The sequence below is a fragment of the Apium graveolens genome, chromosome 9 (genome assembly GCF_009905375.1).
Source record: "Apium graveolens cultivar Ventura chromosome 9, ASM990537v1, whole genome shotgun sequence".
Taxonomy (NCBI): domain Eukaryota; kingdom Viridiplantae; phylum Streptophyta; class Magnoliopsida; order Apiales; family Apiaceae; genus Apium; species Apium graveolens.
The window spans coordinates 285,246,759-285,264,128 of record NC_133655.1 but is presented as its reverse complement, the minus strand read 5'-3'; positions in this window follow the sequence as shown (position 1 = coordinate 285,264,128).

Here is a 17,370-nt window from a genome sequence, read left to right as displayed (position 1 = left end):
GAAGAAAAATATGTAGATATTGAAAGTCATAATTGTTGAATCTGTGTGGATTGATTTTAAGTGAGATGACACAGATTCTTCAACTAGGTCTGAAAGAATTGGCTGATGATCCAACAAATCATCTAAAAGATGATAATCACCAGTATTTGAGTGGGGCTCCTCCCTTAGTTTTAAAGAGGGAGAATCAGGAATTGATGTGAAGATCATATCCACATCCAGAGATGGTGATGGAGAATTTGGTGATTGATGTGTGTCTATTATGAGAGAATGGGGCTGTGACTCCACATTTGCTGGAGCCACATCAAGCTGAATTTGAGAAGGCAAAGATACAGGTGGATGTATCTGTGCAGTGTGTGCCCCCTGTGTTGAAACTAGGGTTCTAGCCTTCTTTCTTCTTGAAAAGGCTTTGATAGGTGAATGTGTGGCTTCAGTGTCCCTCCCTCTTTTGTTCTGTGTCCCTGGTTGGGGACTATTTTCAATAGCTGCATCCTTTTGGGAGGATGCAACTAGGGATGTGTTTGAATCCTTTTGAACCACCACAGTCTTTTGAGAAACTGTGGCTTGGCTGGCTAGGGTACCACTCACCTCTCCCACCTTATCCTGGGGGGTTTCTTGATGTTCACCCCTCCCCTCACCACTCACACCCTGTTTACTCCCTTCAGGGTTTATGGTAGTTGTTACAACTGTTGTCTTTTGAGAAATAACAGAGGTGGTTTTCTTTGACTTGTGTTTTGGAATTTTAGTTTTGGTGGCTTTGGTAGGAATCTGTTGGGACAAAGACACAGATTCCATTGCCACACTAGAAGGCAAAGAAATAATATGATTGGAAGAAGTAGGAGTTGCAGAAGTATTTACCTCACTTACCTGAGATGCATTCATTATTGGTAAATATACTAATGGCACCTGGCTGTTGAGGTTAATTCTCAAAAGGTCTGCAAGGACCATTTTCTCTTGTGCCCAACATTTGAGTTTATTGCTCTCATTAGTTATGACCAAACCTTCAGCAACATGGTTAGCCAATAACATAAAGAATCTAGCATAGTAGATGTTATGAGGTCTATTAGCTTTGTTACCTAACCTGGAACCTAATTCTAGCATGACGTAGTTGCTAAAATTAAAGTACTTATCAGAAACTAGCATATAGAGCATATTAACAAGAGATGAAGTTATGGCATCAAAATTGCTAATCTTCCCAGAGAAAACCTTGATAAAGGAATCTCCAAGAAAACTCCACTCTTTCCTAAGGCCCTTTCTTCTAATGCTCCCTAAACTAGCAGAATCAAAAGAATAGCTTATGAAATCTAATATAGCAGATACATCATTATCAGTGTGTGGTGTCATGGCATTATTCTCAAGTAGCTTAAAGCAAGACTGTATATCAACACAGTTAATACAGTAATCCTTACCTTTGAGAGAGAAAGCAATGGTCATATTTGTGGAATTGAACTCTGCAGTTGTCTAAATCTCCTCAATTACCTCACAATAGATAGTTGGGGCTTCCAGCATTGCATAGCTTAGTTTGCATTTTTTGATGAAGTCCATCATCTTGTGATAATCAGAGTGGGCTTCATTCTTTTCCACCAAGGCTACGAAATTGTTCTTTTCATAAACAAATCCAGACTGAGATATAATATTGACTACTGGTGCCATTGTTGTGAGTAGAGGTTGTAGAGAAAGATTGAGAGTTTTGGGAGAGAAAGAGAATAAAAATTGCAAGAAAGCGTAAAGTGAAAATAAGAATTCAAGGGGCTTTTATACTTTCTCGAATTAAAACGTAAATAGAATGATTAAATAATACTTTTAAGGAAATTACAGCCGTTTGAGAGTAAAGAAAACTGTAGAAATTCTGAAAACTGCCTTTAATACAAATACATACAACTGTGTATATATGTATCAACGGTTAAGTAAAAGAATCAACGGCTGTGACTCACTTAAAGTAACTGATGTGACACTTCAACGGATGAGGTAAATAGTTATCCGTTGAAGATTAACACAGTTTTATCCGTTGAAGGATAAAATTACCAGAAATGTATTTATCTTTCAACGGATAATGAACATCCGTTGATAGAACAATTTTGGCTTTCAACGGATAGGGAATATCCATTGATAGAATAATCTTTACTTAAAGCCAACTTTGTTCTTGCAACAAATTCATTTCAGGCTTCAATACAAATTGTAATAAGAACATAAAATTATGAATAATTAAGCACACCTAGCTCACTTACTAATCTTGTGAATATTGATTCATCAAGTAGCTTGGTAAATATGCCTGCAATCTGCTTTTCACTTGGAACAAAATGAAGTTCCACTGTACCTTTCATCACATGTTCCCTTATGAAGTGGTACTTGATGTCAATGTGCTTGGTTTTTAGTGCTGCACTGGATTTTCAGTAATGGCAATGGCACTTGTGTTGTCACTGAATATAGGAATTTTGTCAACAGTTAGTTTATAGTCAAATAGTTGATTCCTCATCCACGGTATCTGTGCACAGCAACTACCAGCAGCAATGTACTCAGCTTCAGCTGTTGATGTAGAAACATAATTTTGCTTCTTGCTGAACCATGACACAAGCTTATTCCCTAGAAATTGACAGGTGCCGGTTGTACTTTTCCTGTCTATTTTGCAACCTGCATAATCTGCATCTGAGTAGCCAATTAGATCAAAACCAGACTCTCTAGGGTACCAAATTCCTAGATTTGGAGTCCCTTTGAGATATCTGAAAATTCTTTTAATAGCCACTAAGTGAGATTCTTTAGGGTCAGCTTGAAATCTAGCACAAAGACATGTAGAAAACATTATATCAGGTCTACTAGCAGTTAAATATAAAAGTGAGCCAACCATGCCTCTATAACTTGAAATGTCCACAGACTTTTCAGCCTTGTTTAATTCAAGCTTGGTGGCAGTGGCCATGGGAGTTTTTGCAGATGAACAATCCATTAAGTCAAACTTCTTTAAAAGATCATAAATATATTTAGTTTGACTAATGAAAATTCCACCACTAACTTGTTTAACTTGTAAACCAAGAAAATAAGTTAGCTCTCCCATCATGCTCATTTCATATTTACTTTGCATTAACTTAGCAAACTTTTTACAAAGCTTATCATCTGTAAAACCAAATATAATATCATCTACATAAATTTGAACAAGTATTGTAGAGCCATTAACATTTCTAAAGAAAAGAGTTTTGTCAACAGTACCTCTTGTGAAGTAATTATCTAGCAAAAATTTTGACAAAGTCTCAAACCAGGCTCTAGGGGCTTGCTTTAGTCCATAGAGTGCTTTCAACAGATAATACACATAGTCTGGAAAATTTGGATCTTCAAATCCTGGAGGTTGACTTACATAAACTTCTTCCTCCAATTCTCCATTCAGAAATGCACTCTTGACATCCATTTGATAGACTTTGAAATTGGCATGGGCTGCATAGGCTAGAAAGATTCTGATGGCTTTAAGTCTGGTAATTGGAGCAAATGTTTCATCAAAATCTATTCACTCTTGTTCAGAATAGCCTTTAGCAACCAATCTGGCTTTATTCCTTATGACAATGCCATTTTCATCCATCTTGTTTCTGAATACCCATTTTATGTCAATAGAACTCTTGTTCTTTGGCTTGGGTACCAGCTTCCATACTTTGTTCCTCTCAAATTGGTTTAGCTCTTCTTGTATTGCTAAAATCCAATCTGGATCCAATAGGGCTTCTTCCACTGTCTTAGGTTCCTCCTGTGATATGAAGCTACTATACAGACATTCATCTTGAGTAGCCCTTCTAGTTTGCACTTTAGATGTAGCATCACCAATGATCAGTTCAAAAGGGTGATTCTTGGTCCATTTCCTTTGAGGTGGTAGATTAGCTCTAGATGAGGTTGCCTCAGTATTGTCATGATGTGAGATAGAATGTTGATTGGTTGAAACTCCCCCTGAGTTGCTGATCCTTTGAAAGGAATTGGGAGTTCTATCAACTGATGAAGTGAAATGATTATCCGTTGATAGACTGTGATCAACGGATGCTTCATTATGAACTTCAACGGATGATGCACTTTGTCTTTCAACGGATGCTGCATTGCTTCTATCATTGAAGATATAACTAATTCACAAGAACATTGATAATTCTTAAATCACATAAGCATATAAGAATTAACAATTAAATTAAGAGAATAGTTTGAGAAAACAAACAGAGATTGGATTTAATCTCGAGTCCAAAAAACTATCTCCTTAAAGCAGTTTCGCCCCGCACCATCCGTGTTTAGCGACCTGCTTCCCAGGATAAAACGAGATACTAGTATAATCGATAGATCGAATATACTCTCAGCGAACTTGAACTGAGCCCGAGAACTATCACCGGAATATTGGAAAAATTTAAGACTAAAGAGACCGAGAATGAAAGAGATGACTCTTATTTACTCGACTTAATAAAACTGGTGCCCTAAGACTCTATTTATAAAGAGAGACTTGAAAGGACTTGTTTTTTCTTTTCGATGTGGTACATGTTATTTATAAGAAAAACTAAGGAATAGGTTTGTGCTACTCTCGATGTGGTACAAAATCAGTTTTCATCTTAAAAGGTAAAATTTGGAATATCAGTTCTAATTTACCTTTTACTCATTTTGAGCGTATAAATATGCGTTGGAATCTCCTCGTAGAGGAGAATACGTTCCAATAAATACACACCACTAACACATAATGTGTCTCACTCATATAAAGTCTCAAAATGATTCACAACTTAGTCTAAAATACTAAGTTTGTCCAACACTGACAACTGCCGAAGATCCCCCATTCATTAGATAGAGAAGATCACCAAGATTTAGTGATCTGCTGCCAAACTTATTCAAATCTAAATATTATGCAAGTACTAAACTGCTAATTATATAGCAAGATAATATTAAAACTCTTTTAACAGTAAACTCTGTATAGATTGGTGTTATTTGTGTCATCTCATCAGTAACTGCTTTCTAGTTTTACATCTAACACGGTAGGTTCCGAACATATTCCATTTAGTGCTCGAACTGCATACAGGTACTCCATTTAGTTTCTGCTGTCACATTGTTGCTCATGTTCAGCTGTTCTCTGTTAATACACCTGTCCATGTCTTCTATGAGTTGAGTGGTTCTGAATACACTTTTGGTAAGTTGTTAGTACCTATTAAGAATTTAAGACAATGAAACAGTAAAGCGTATATAAGCTCCATCTTCTTGAGGACCCGAAATAAATACTGCAATCAAGGTTATGTCTCTCATTCCCTGGCTGCTAGCTATCTAAGTATCTATCAATATCAGCATTGCAATTTGCGTTCATATATTATATTTTTGGCAGGATACGAGATGAATTTGACAGTCCGCTGGTTGATGTGAATACGTAGGGGACCGATCTTTTTTCCTATAATTAACTTCTGAGAAAACGAGATTCAGTAGGTGAAGTTGCACCTGCTTCACCTGAATGTTTGGTCCAGAAATTAATAGAAGTTTAGCGACACTTTGAGAAGCCGGGTAAAATTTCAAGTCCTTGCATGAGTTTTTACTTTTTATAGATCGCATACTGGTAAAGTTTCTAATCCTTGCATGAGTTTGAGAAATGTCTGAGTTATTTCTGATCTAAGAGGCGCGATCGATCTGGGAATTTGTCTAAGCACATATAGATATCGAAAATCTTTCTAAATAGCCCTTTTCTGGGCTTCTATTAGTCTGAATGTTTTGTTTCCAATATTAGTATAGTTTTGTCATCTTATCAGTTATTACTATCAATTTTTTCATCAACCACGAAAGGTACTAATCAATTTCTATTTAGTGCTCCAACTGTATGCAGTATACTCTATTTAGTTCTTGCTGTGACATTATAGCTCAGGTTCAACTGATCTGTAACTGTAACACACAGATTCAATGTTCTGCATATTCTTGCAATTCATATATGTGGTTCAGAATACACTTCTGCTAAGTTGTTAGTATTTATTAGGAGCACAAACTCCATTTTTCTTCTCGAAAAGGACCAGAAGCAAATATTGTAAGGCCACGTCTCTCGTTCCCCGGCTGCTATCCAACAATCTATCAATGTCAGTGTCGCGATTTTGCCCGTGGATAGTAAATTTTGGCAGGACACCCTTTAGAGAGTGCGGTTTTTCGTGTGAATATTATGTAGGGGACCGTTATTCTTCTTAGAGTTGAGTTAAAATTGGGATTTTGAAAGATTTTTATGAATTTTGAAAATCATGGATATTTAGTTTGGATTTTAAATAATTCTTTAAAATCTGAAGGTATTCAACAAGGATCGGAAAAAGTCTTTTCAATTCCGAGTATATTCAATTTAGATTTTAAAAAGTCAATCAAAATTTGGTGGTATTCGGTTTGGATTTTAAAAATTAATCAAAATCTGATGGTATTCAAAAGTCCATGAAATTTTTTTATTTAAAAAAGTCGTGGATTTTGATGGATTTGCTAATACATTTTTAATATTTTGAAATCTTTTCAAAATATATGTGATTTTGAAGAATTTCTGAAAAACTCTACAAAATCTGCAATACTCTACAAGATTTTTGGATTAGCTCTTTCAAAATCCGCAAACAATTAAAATCAACGAAAATCCTTTAAAATCCATAGATTATTAACAATTTTTTTAAAATCTGAAATGAATGCACAGGATTGAACACCATTCGTTAGGTAAATTTGCAAATGCTAGATCTGAATGTTTGTCTAGAAATTAATAAAAGTTTCAAAAGATAGAATAGACGTGTAGTTTTCAATTAACATATATCGCAATATATGACGATATGATATGTTACAACAATCACTACTTCTTTGGCGGGTAAAACTAAGGGTATACAGTCTAGCACAAACGATTGTTGCAGTATATCATAGTGTAATATTATTATACGAAATGTTACGATGGGATTTTTGATGTAAATATCTAGGGGGTCATCATTTTACATGGTGCAAAAACAATGGTTACTCTTCACCATCTCCTAAAACTAAATAGGAAGTTTTCTTAGCCATTTGGAAATCTGGAAAGGCAAGTTAGAAATTATACTGTTATAACTTGACCATTGTTTCTTTTTACCAATAACTTGGAGAACATCCAGTTAAAAGAGTATGTGCTGTCAATAGTCAAGGGGGACTGCACCTGCACTGCACTACATTTATAGTAGTAGTCCAAAGTGATACTATATTGCTGTAGAAATAGACAGTGAAGCAGCTAGCTAGCTCTGAGCAGATGTGTCCACAGCACAAAAGTTCATTTAATTTTACAGCTTTTTTCGTACTCTCTTCTCCTGATATGATGAAGCTTTTGTTTGTATTCTTATTGTCAATTTGTCACTGAGCTCAAATGTGTAAGAATTGAGTAGAAAGAGAACAAGTATATTGCCAAATAGTTGCCAGACCAGACAACCACAGCTTGCATATTCCAATTAGTTTCCCTTGTCAAGATCTATGCGGTCAAAGAATAGTAAAAATAATATAAAATTTATAATATAAAATTAACTACCAAAAATAGTAAAAAATTTATAATATAAAATTAACTATACCCACTTACATCCCTTACCTTCTTACACTACACAAATTTTATATACTTCCTTCGTTCCGGCCAATTATTTACATTTGGTTTGGGTTCGGAGGTTAGGAAATATGTATAAAGTAGTGAAAAAGAGAAAGAAAAGTGGGTGAAGTGGTGGGATCTATTGTTTTTTAATTTGATTTTTAATGTATAAAAGGGAGATAGTGGAGTAAAAATAGTGTGAAAAATAAGGAAAAATGGGGAAGTGATGGAACCTATTGACTATTTTTGGTAAATTTTGAAATGTAAAGAATTAGATGAGACATCCAAAAAAGAAAGTGTAAAAAAATGGTTGGCACAGAGGGAGTATTAAATATTAATTGGTCCAACCATTTTATCTATTTTTCTTCTTTTTTCTTATAACACTCCATTTTTCTTAATCTCCGTAAACAAACCAAATATATACATATATATATATATATATCCCACGGAGGGAGTAATTATCTAGATACATGTTAAGTTTGATCCTCCTTTTAATTTCTCGAGGTTTTGCGAGAGTCGGTAACTTAAACATGTGGAATCGGATCAAACATGATTTAGCATATCTTGCTCATCTTTATACTTTGATATTCTAGGATAATTTATTACCTCCGGCTCATTTAAATTTATACATTATGAGGGTTCAGGATGAATATTAAGAAACATATAATTTAGTGAGAAATTTAAGAAAAATAACTAAAATGATAGGATCTGTAAATTTTTAATATTTATAACCAGTATAGTGAAAAAAATAGTAGTAGTGAGTATTTAATTTGTATATTATAAAACTTTACTATTTCTAGATTGTACAAAATTAAGAGTGACATTTAAAAATAAAAATATATATAATGAATGGGACAGAGTGGGTATTAACAGCACGACACGAAACTCGCGCTTAAAATGAAAATAAAGATGTCAAAATAAACACATGACACCATATGAGAAAAAATTACTCCATGTCCCGTTGATTTCTATACGTGCACAGTTTGCACGTATTGTAATATATATGGGACGCTATTAAATCAAGAATAAGGACTTCATAAAGCTACACCAAGACGACAGCTTGGATTTAAGGCTAGCGGTAACAATTTCTTTTGACCTAAATTTGGGACTGTGACCAATCTCGATTACCTTCTTTATTCGATGGCATAATAAGCACTAACTCTCGTGAGTTTGATGCATTTTGATTGATTCTCTAATCATAAATATTGATCAGAGCCGGCAATTCGTTTGTTTCGTATACTTTCGTGTCGTGTACTTTCGTGTTTCGTGTCATGAATATCTAACACAAACCCGAACCGTTAAGGATTCGTTTCGTTTCGTGTTTGTGTACCTTCATTTCGTGTACGTTTCGTGTCGTGTTTCGTGTAATTTAAAATTAATAATAAAAAAGAAGATAAATAAAATATATATTTAAATATTAAATTTTTACTAGTCGAGTCTTAAGTCAATAAGTCATAAAGACTCAAGTGTAGTCAAGTCTTATGAAATTTAAATTCGAATCTATTTTGTATATATATTCTGTACATATTATATGTAAAATATTATTGTAAGATATATGTATTCATATAATTTTTATAAATTTATTTAAATATTTATTTATTTCGTGTACTTTCGTTTCGTGTCGTGTACCCAAGTGTAAACCCAAAACCGACACCAAATTCATCCGTGTACTTTCGTGTTCATGTACTTTCGTGTTCGTGTACCAAAAATGTCAAACCAAACCCGTTATTTTCGTGTCGTGTACGAAAATGCCGGCTCTAATATTGATGGACCCCCCCTCATTTACAACAACTCCACCAATAAAAATGCACCAAAATCATAAAGTTTAGTGCTTATTGTGTGCAATTGGGCACACATTAGAAAGACCGATTATTCAACTCAAACCAGAACCCTTTTTTCACTAACTTTTTGTATTTCTGACGTATATATTGACCGGAACTCGTTTACGCCAAGCGTATGTCATAGCATACTGTACTGCTGTAAATTAGAATTTTTTGTATGAATGTAAGGGACACAGAATTTAACTTAACGTAATCTTGTATCGCCGTAAAAAAATCACAAAAGAAATCAAAATCATAAAAAATCAATATCATGAAGTTAAAGAGTTCGATATTTGTAACTAAAACATATATTTTATACAATAACTACTTAAGAACAACCGAGAATCGAATAATTTTTTTAGATTTCGAGATCAATTCGAGCTTAGCCTCCTTAACTCCTCCCCTGATTCATCTAATGCTGGTATGTACAGTCACCATGCAAATTATGGCTGTAATTCGGGCCGAACGAGCCGAGTTTTGAGCCGGTTGTAATTTGAGCTGAAATTAATCGAGTCGAGCCGAGTCAGCTTGTTTAGTTAAACGAGCCTAAACTTCTGCCCGAACTCGACTCTAGGGATGGCAATTTGTACCGAACCGATGGATACCCGATCCGTACCGATTCGATCGGGTTTTACCGAACCCGAATATTTCGGGTCTCGGTTCGGGTTTAGGTATGATTTTTAAACCCGAACTCTTTTCGGGTCGGGTTTAGGTTTAAGGCATACCGTTTCGAACCCGATCTGAAAACCCGAAACCCATTTCGTTCCGACCCGAAGCCGAAGCCGAACCGAAACCCGTATTAATATCTAAATAATATTTTATATTTTAAAAGTATTAAAATAATATATGATATCATATATTACTAATATTAGTAGTAAAAAAATTATACTTTGTACGAACTATTACGTTAAAGTCTAACATTAGAGAACTACTATCGTTAAACATGTTTTCAGTAGTAAGGTTCGATACAAGTATACTCTAGGTTAAGATTGTTACATTTTTTAACCCACAACTTCATCCTTATAATTCTGATCCATTGCCTACTCTGAATCTTATAATTCAACCCAAAAATTTCAATATCGTTAGATCTATGAGCCATTTGCTCGAATAAGATCCTATTAATCCTTCAATAAAAAATAAAAATACAATTTGGTAGAGATCTACAAACCCGAACCCGAACCGAACCCGCATAAAACCCGATCGGTTCGGGTTCGGGTTTTATAATTCGGGTTTTTTCGGGTTCGGGTTTGATATTTGCAAAACCCGTTTCGACCGACCCGATTGTCATCCCTACTCGACTCGTTTAATTTCACGAGTCGAGTCGAGCTGACTCGTTTAGCTAAACGAGCCGGTTTTAACGAGTCGGCTCTAAACGAGCCGGTTTTAAGGAGTCGGGCGAGCCGTCTCGTTTAATTTTATAGTTAAGCGAGCCTAGGGCTGTAATTCGAGCCGAGTTTTTTTGAGCTCGACTCGAACTCGACTCGATTAACTCGGCTCGACTCGACTCGATTAACTCGGCTCGACTCGACTCGAACTCGTTATCGAGCTCGAGCTCGAACAAGATTTTAGGCTCGATTAAAAACTCGAGCTGAGCCGAGTTAATCGAGCTGAGCCGAGTTTTTTTGAACTCGACTCGAGCTCGACTCGACAAACTCGAACTCGAACTCGACTAGACTCGAACTCGAACTCGAACTCGGTTAATTTTTTATATTTCATTAATATTTTTATTTTTTATATATGTTATTACTTATGTTATTAATATTACTTATGTTTTTCTATATTTTTATTTTTTCAATTAATATAACTTGATGCTATTTTTTATTTGTTATTTACATGATTAATGATATTTTATTTTACTTATATTATTAATATGACTTATGCCTTTCTATATTTGTTATTTACATGATTGATAATTTTTTCTGGATATGTATATATATTTTGATATTGGTAGTCCTTTGTCACTTTGTGTATATTTGAGGGGACCCCTTCCATACTTTTATTTGTTTGAAAATATTTGCATTTGTTATCGAGTTTCGTTTGATTTTATTTTAAAATAAAAAGGACAGTTACAAATTTTACATCAAATAATCTATTCAATGCAGGGTTTCTATTTTTTTTGTTTAAATCATGAATCTATAAAATATTCCTTTATTTTAAATTCAAAAGTTATCATTTATTTCAAAATCTAACGGTCCTTTATAGTAATAATGTATTACTACTATATTGATATTTTATTATAAATTCGATTCATACTTTTGATAGTTGTCTAAATTCTAATTGAGATGTCAACTAATTAGATCTAAATTTACAATTTAGTGATAAGTTATTAGGTATATTATACAACTATGATATAAATTACAGCAAAATTTTTTTTATTATGATGTATTGCTATTAATTAAAATTATTATTTTTATAATTGTTATTTATTAATGATTTAATGTCTATTGCGTCCTTTTTTTAAAGAGGATAAAAATTACTTTTCTCCCCCGAGTCCCGACAATAATAAAATTATCATTTTACTTTATTTATCATATATATAAGATATACAATATACAATATATAAAAATAAGTACATTTTTAAGAAATATGAAGATAGAGTTAAACAAAATTAATAAAATAGAAGATTTGAAAAATTATACTTACAAAGGTGTTGTTATTTATTTTCTAGTTTATATATGTATTTGAATATGTTGTTAAATTTATCTCAGAATACATGTATGTTATTTTGAACATTTATTTATTGTTATTAATGGTGAAACTGATGTTTTTAAATTATAAGTCAAAATTTCAAAAAAGAAATATTTTTACGAAGGTAAAAATAAAACTCGAATAACTCGATAAAAACCCGATAACTCGCAAACATGTTTAAAACTCGATAAACTCGGAGGCTCGATAAACTCGATAAGGACTTGATAACTCGAAAATATGTGAAAAAACTCGATAAACTCGAAAACTCGTTAAACTCGAAAACTCGTTAAACTCGAAAACTCGTTAAAAAACTCGTTAAGTTCGAAAACTCGAGAACTACTCAAACTCGGCTCGTGTATTACCCGAGCCGAGCTCGAACACACAATTTAGACTCGATTATTTTCAGGCTCGACTCGACTCGATAAAAAAAATTCGAACTCGACTGTAAAAAACTCGAACTCGGCTCAACTCGGCTCGAATTACTGCCTTAATCGAGACTAAATCTCTACCCGAACTCGGCTCGTTTAATTTCACGAGTCGAGCTGAATCGGCTCGAGTAATTAAATGAGCCGAAACCTCTGCCCGAACCCGGCTCGTTTAGTTAAACTAAACGAGCCGAATCGAGCACATTTAAACGAGTTCGAGTCGGACGAGCTCGTGAGCCGCCCGACTCGAATTACATCGGTAGTGCAGATGAATGTATTCTAATACAGGAATATTAGACATAAGTTAGTTTCTAATACCAAAATTTTCCTTAATTTAATCAACATCTTAAAGAAAGTTAGGATTAGAAATCTTGTTTTCATGTACAGGATATTTCTGTTAGCTTGCTAGTCATGTTTGCCCATGGGCATTCCTTGATTGAAGTTCAGAAATTGCTGAAATGATATTTACGGTGTTTATTAATTGATCTGAAAGTTCAATAACAACAAATTTTAATGTCAATCAACAGCTCAGTTTGTTTACAGTACAATTTCCAGAACTTGTGCGATTTATGAAGACAATTACACCGTTTAAACATCATTTCAATATCTAATACTCCCCCGTCCTGCTGGATAGTTTATATTCACACTGTTTGCACGTATTTCGAGGGTTTAATAAAATATAGTTTCATATTTTTTTTCTTAAATTTTTTTTTTGAATAAAAGATTAAACATGAAACTTTTTTTTAGAATTTTTTTTAAAAAAATAAATATTATGAAAGTATACTCTGAACGGCATTGAAAAGCGTGTCGAAAAGTAACGTAAACAATCCGGTGAGACGAAGGGAGTACAAATCAAATGCTTACCAACTCACATTATTCCAAAAATTATCGACCCCAACCTCTGACACACATCTCATTTATTGTTTCTTTCTCTAACTTTTTGTTTTTCTTTTCTTTACTTATACATGTTCTTATACTCGATAGGTGCTATACATGTTCTCGCTGTTAAGTAATCAGTCGTGCTAAAACTTTAAGTTGTCAGATGAATATTCGAACATGATCTTATTTTCTTCGACACTCTCACTCAACCGTACGACCTCGTATTCGAGTCTTTTTCCTTAACCGGGCTGTGATATCATGTTAAGTAAACAGTCGCACTAAAATTTTAAAGTGTTAGAATAAGGCTCGAACAAGATCTTATACTATTCAACACTAGCTAGTGCCCAAAGCCCCGAACTGTATACAGTATACTCTATTTAGTTCTTGCTGAGACATTATTTCCCAGCTTCAACTATGCTGTATTAGTAGTCTTATTTTCGAAAAGCTGAGTGGTTCCTTTTTTGCCAAGATGTTATCTATTAAGAATCCAAGATATTAAGACTGAATTGTGTTCACTCCTTTTTACTCTCCAGAAGGACCAGAAATAAATATCGTAATTAAGGTTATATCTTTCGTTCCGTAGCTGCCAGCTATCTAACTATCTATCAACATCAGCATTGCGATTTACTTGTTTCTATTATAATTTTGGTAGGACACAAGGTGAATTAGAGAGTTCACTGGTTGATGTTGAATATGCAGTGCAGGGGACCATTCTTGTCTCATATAATTAAGTTTCGAGTTAACAACATTCAGCAGGTAAATTTGAACATACTACATCTGAATGTTTGTCCTGAATTAATCGAGGTTTTGCGACGCTTTGAGATGCATGGTTCTTGTTTCATATAATTAAGTTTCGAGTTAACAACATTCAGCAGGTAAATTTGAACATCAACATTCAGCAGGTAAATTTGAACATACTAAATCTGAATGTTTGTCCTGAATAAATCAAGGTTTTGCTACGCTTTGAGATGCATGGTGAAATTTTTTAACACCCCCTCACTCGAAAGCCCATTTATGGGTCGAAAAGTGGAACACCGGCACCCATCTTTCGGACATTAATTGCCTTTAGTGTTCACAATAAATTGTGAGAATGTTGGAGGTTGTTATACCCAAAATTTGGCATTGGATTGACTCGGGTCAAACGCGGGCTAATTACAGTCAAACTCAGTGTTGCGTTGTGAAAGTGAGGACGCGTCCAAGTATTGAGGACGCGCCTACTTGGGAAGGGATATGTTACGAGGCGAGAAGAGTGCATGTTCAAGGAAGGACGCGCCCAGGCGTTATGGATGCGTCAATAATTATGAAAGTGCTTGGCAGGTGAAATCTTATGGTGATAGATGCTTTAGGACGCGCCTACCTTAGCAAGGATGTGTCGTTGAAAGTGAAATGTTGTGCGTGATGGTTTAGAGGAGACGTCGCAAGTCTAATAAGGTTAAGGACGCGCCCTATATTCTAGGACGTGTCCTGTGACTTTACATGTTGTAAGAAACGATTAAAGCAGGGTTGGATTTGTGGAGGTTAGGACGCGTCCAGTTGGTTAGGACGCGTCCTGTGTTTGATCTATATACTTTTTGATGTTGAATTCAGGACAAAGCTTGCATGTAGAGGAGCAATGGAGGTTATTTTTACTAATATATTTGTTGCAGGTACTCTTTGAAGAATTCCCTCCTTGAGACGGTCAAGGAGGGGGATGTCCGTGAAAAGCTTGAAGGCCTCCAGGGGTATGCCTGATGATTGAAGGCCTCCTCCTGTATTCAACGGGTGTCCTCGTTGGGGATGTGGGGTTTACTTTGGTGTGTGCTTTGGGAGCTCTGTTCTTGGATTCAACGGGTGTCCTCGTTGGAGAACTTTGGAGTCATCCTGCACTTTGCACCCAAGAGCTTGGGATCACCTGTCCTGCTATCTGGTGGGTTATCCTCATTCGGGGGACAGGGATGCGTCTGGCATTTGGGGTGAACCGTGGCTATACCTGCGTTCGTAAATCAAGGGAGATAGCTGTAGCGGAGTGTTATCCTTGCGCAGGGAGATGCACTATCCGTGAAGTCCTACGATTACGGACGAGCCTTGGGCCTTTGCGGTTGGGCCTCATAGTTGGACATTCCTAAAGCTAGCGGAAGATGGATATCGGATAGGCTTCTACTGGGCTTAGGAGTAAGAAGTCTAAACTCTTTAGACTTCCTGTTCTACGAGAACTACGTCAGGCTTGATCCCTATATAAAGGGTACGTAGGCACATTGAGAGGGTAAGAAGTTGAGAGCTGATAAGAGAGCCACCACTTACTCTAATCAATCTCAGCCTAAAACAACCACAATCAATTACACACCGCTTAAGTTTCCGGCAAAGAACCATCGTCACAGATCTTAGTTCCGGCGAGAAACCTCAATCTTTGTTGTTACCAGATTCCTCTGTTAACAAATTGGCGCTAGAAGGAGGGGCTGCTAACTAAGGTCACAATATTAGGAGGAAAAGATGTCTTACAATCGTGATGGAAGTTCTTATGATGGAAGTGACAGCAGGTCTGAAGGAGAAGGCGGGGGGCATTATACTCGCCATGAACCTTACGTTCCCAGAAACATGGCGGATCCACCAAGGGCTCCGGATGTAGGGGGACACCTCCAGTTCTCATCAGTAACGCTGATATATTGGAGCAATTATATCGCATGGGGGATACTCTTAACAGCTTTAACTCAAGACTAAACACGGTGGAGCGTCGAAAGACGAGGAGAGGTCGCCGTTTCCCCCGTCATGGTCATGCCTTGGGGAAAGCCCCTGTAGTTGAAGGAGATACCCAAGGGAGCCGGGAAAACCCGCAAATCACTCCATGACGTTTGGAGTATTCGGATGATGTAGAACCTATTGTGGAGCTTGCGGATGAGGACACTGAAGGCAGAGAAAGGCCACGCCTAGGCAACCAGGTAGTACCACACCCGCATAGGTCCGGGCCTACGATGGACGAGCGTCGTCGTGCGGAGGACACTCAAAACCAAGACGAGGGAGGAAGGGATCTTTCAGCCTTGAAAAGGAGGCTTGGCATAAGGTTGGAGGACGACGATTTGAGGATGTTGCTGGTAGAATGGCAAAAGGAAGGAAACACCGGAGAAGCGAGGCCCCGTGATACGACGCGTGTGCCCCCCGCATTCCAAAGGGATGACGGGATGCGGCACCGCGAGCACGAGCGTGCCCCTCCGCGAGGAAGGCCCGTGAATTTCTACCGGGGATATCAGAGGAATGGACGAGGAAGAATGGGATATCAATACGGAAGAGCCCCTTATAATGGTAGGAGAGGTGGAGCGCACTCCGCTGGAGAAGCCTCCGCCGTTATTCCCGTAGCTTCCCACAGCGTTACTGGTAATGGGTCTGGGGCACGTCCTCATGACCATGACGACGGGCGAACTCAAATAAGAATGCAGAACAATGATGAAATTCCGAGACGCGGTCAAGATGAACCTCGCGCACGGGAAAATATCCAGGACCAAAATAGTAATGCGCCACCGCCGCAACCTTAGGGCGAAGGGCGGCGAGATCCTCCGCCACACCCGGGGGGTAATCAAGGGGAATTTCAGCAAGTCGCAGAACAACCCCAGCAGCCTAATGTTCAAATCATTCCTGGGGTAGGGACGTTTAATGTGAACGACCTTAAGAGGTTGCTCAACCATCTTGAGGGAGGAAGAGTGACAGCGACTGCGCAAGCTCCTTCTCCTTTTGCTGCTGTTGTGAGGGAGGCGCAATTGCCCGCGGGATACCGGAACACAACCAATGACTTGCGTTTCCACGGGAACCCTGATCCTGTGGAATTCTTGGGGCGTTTTAACATTGAAATGGATTTATATCAAGTACCTGATTTGGCTGGATGCCGTCTCTTGGCAGCCACTTTCAGAGAAGGCGCTCAGCAGTGGTTCCAAAAACTTGGTCCAGGTGTAATTACATCTTGGGAACAGATGAAAACTTTGTTTTTGACACAATTCCAAGCCGCGGTGAAGTACACACCACCTGTTACCACGCTGGCTAATGTGAAACAAAAGGAAGGAGAAAGTTT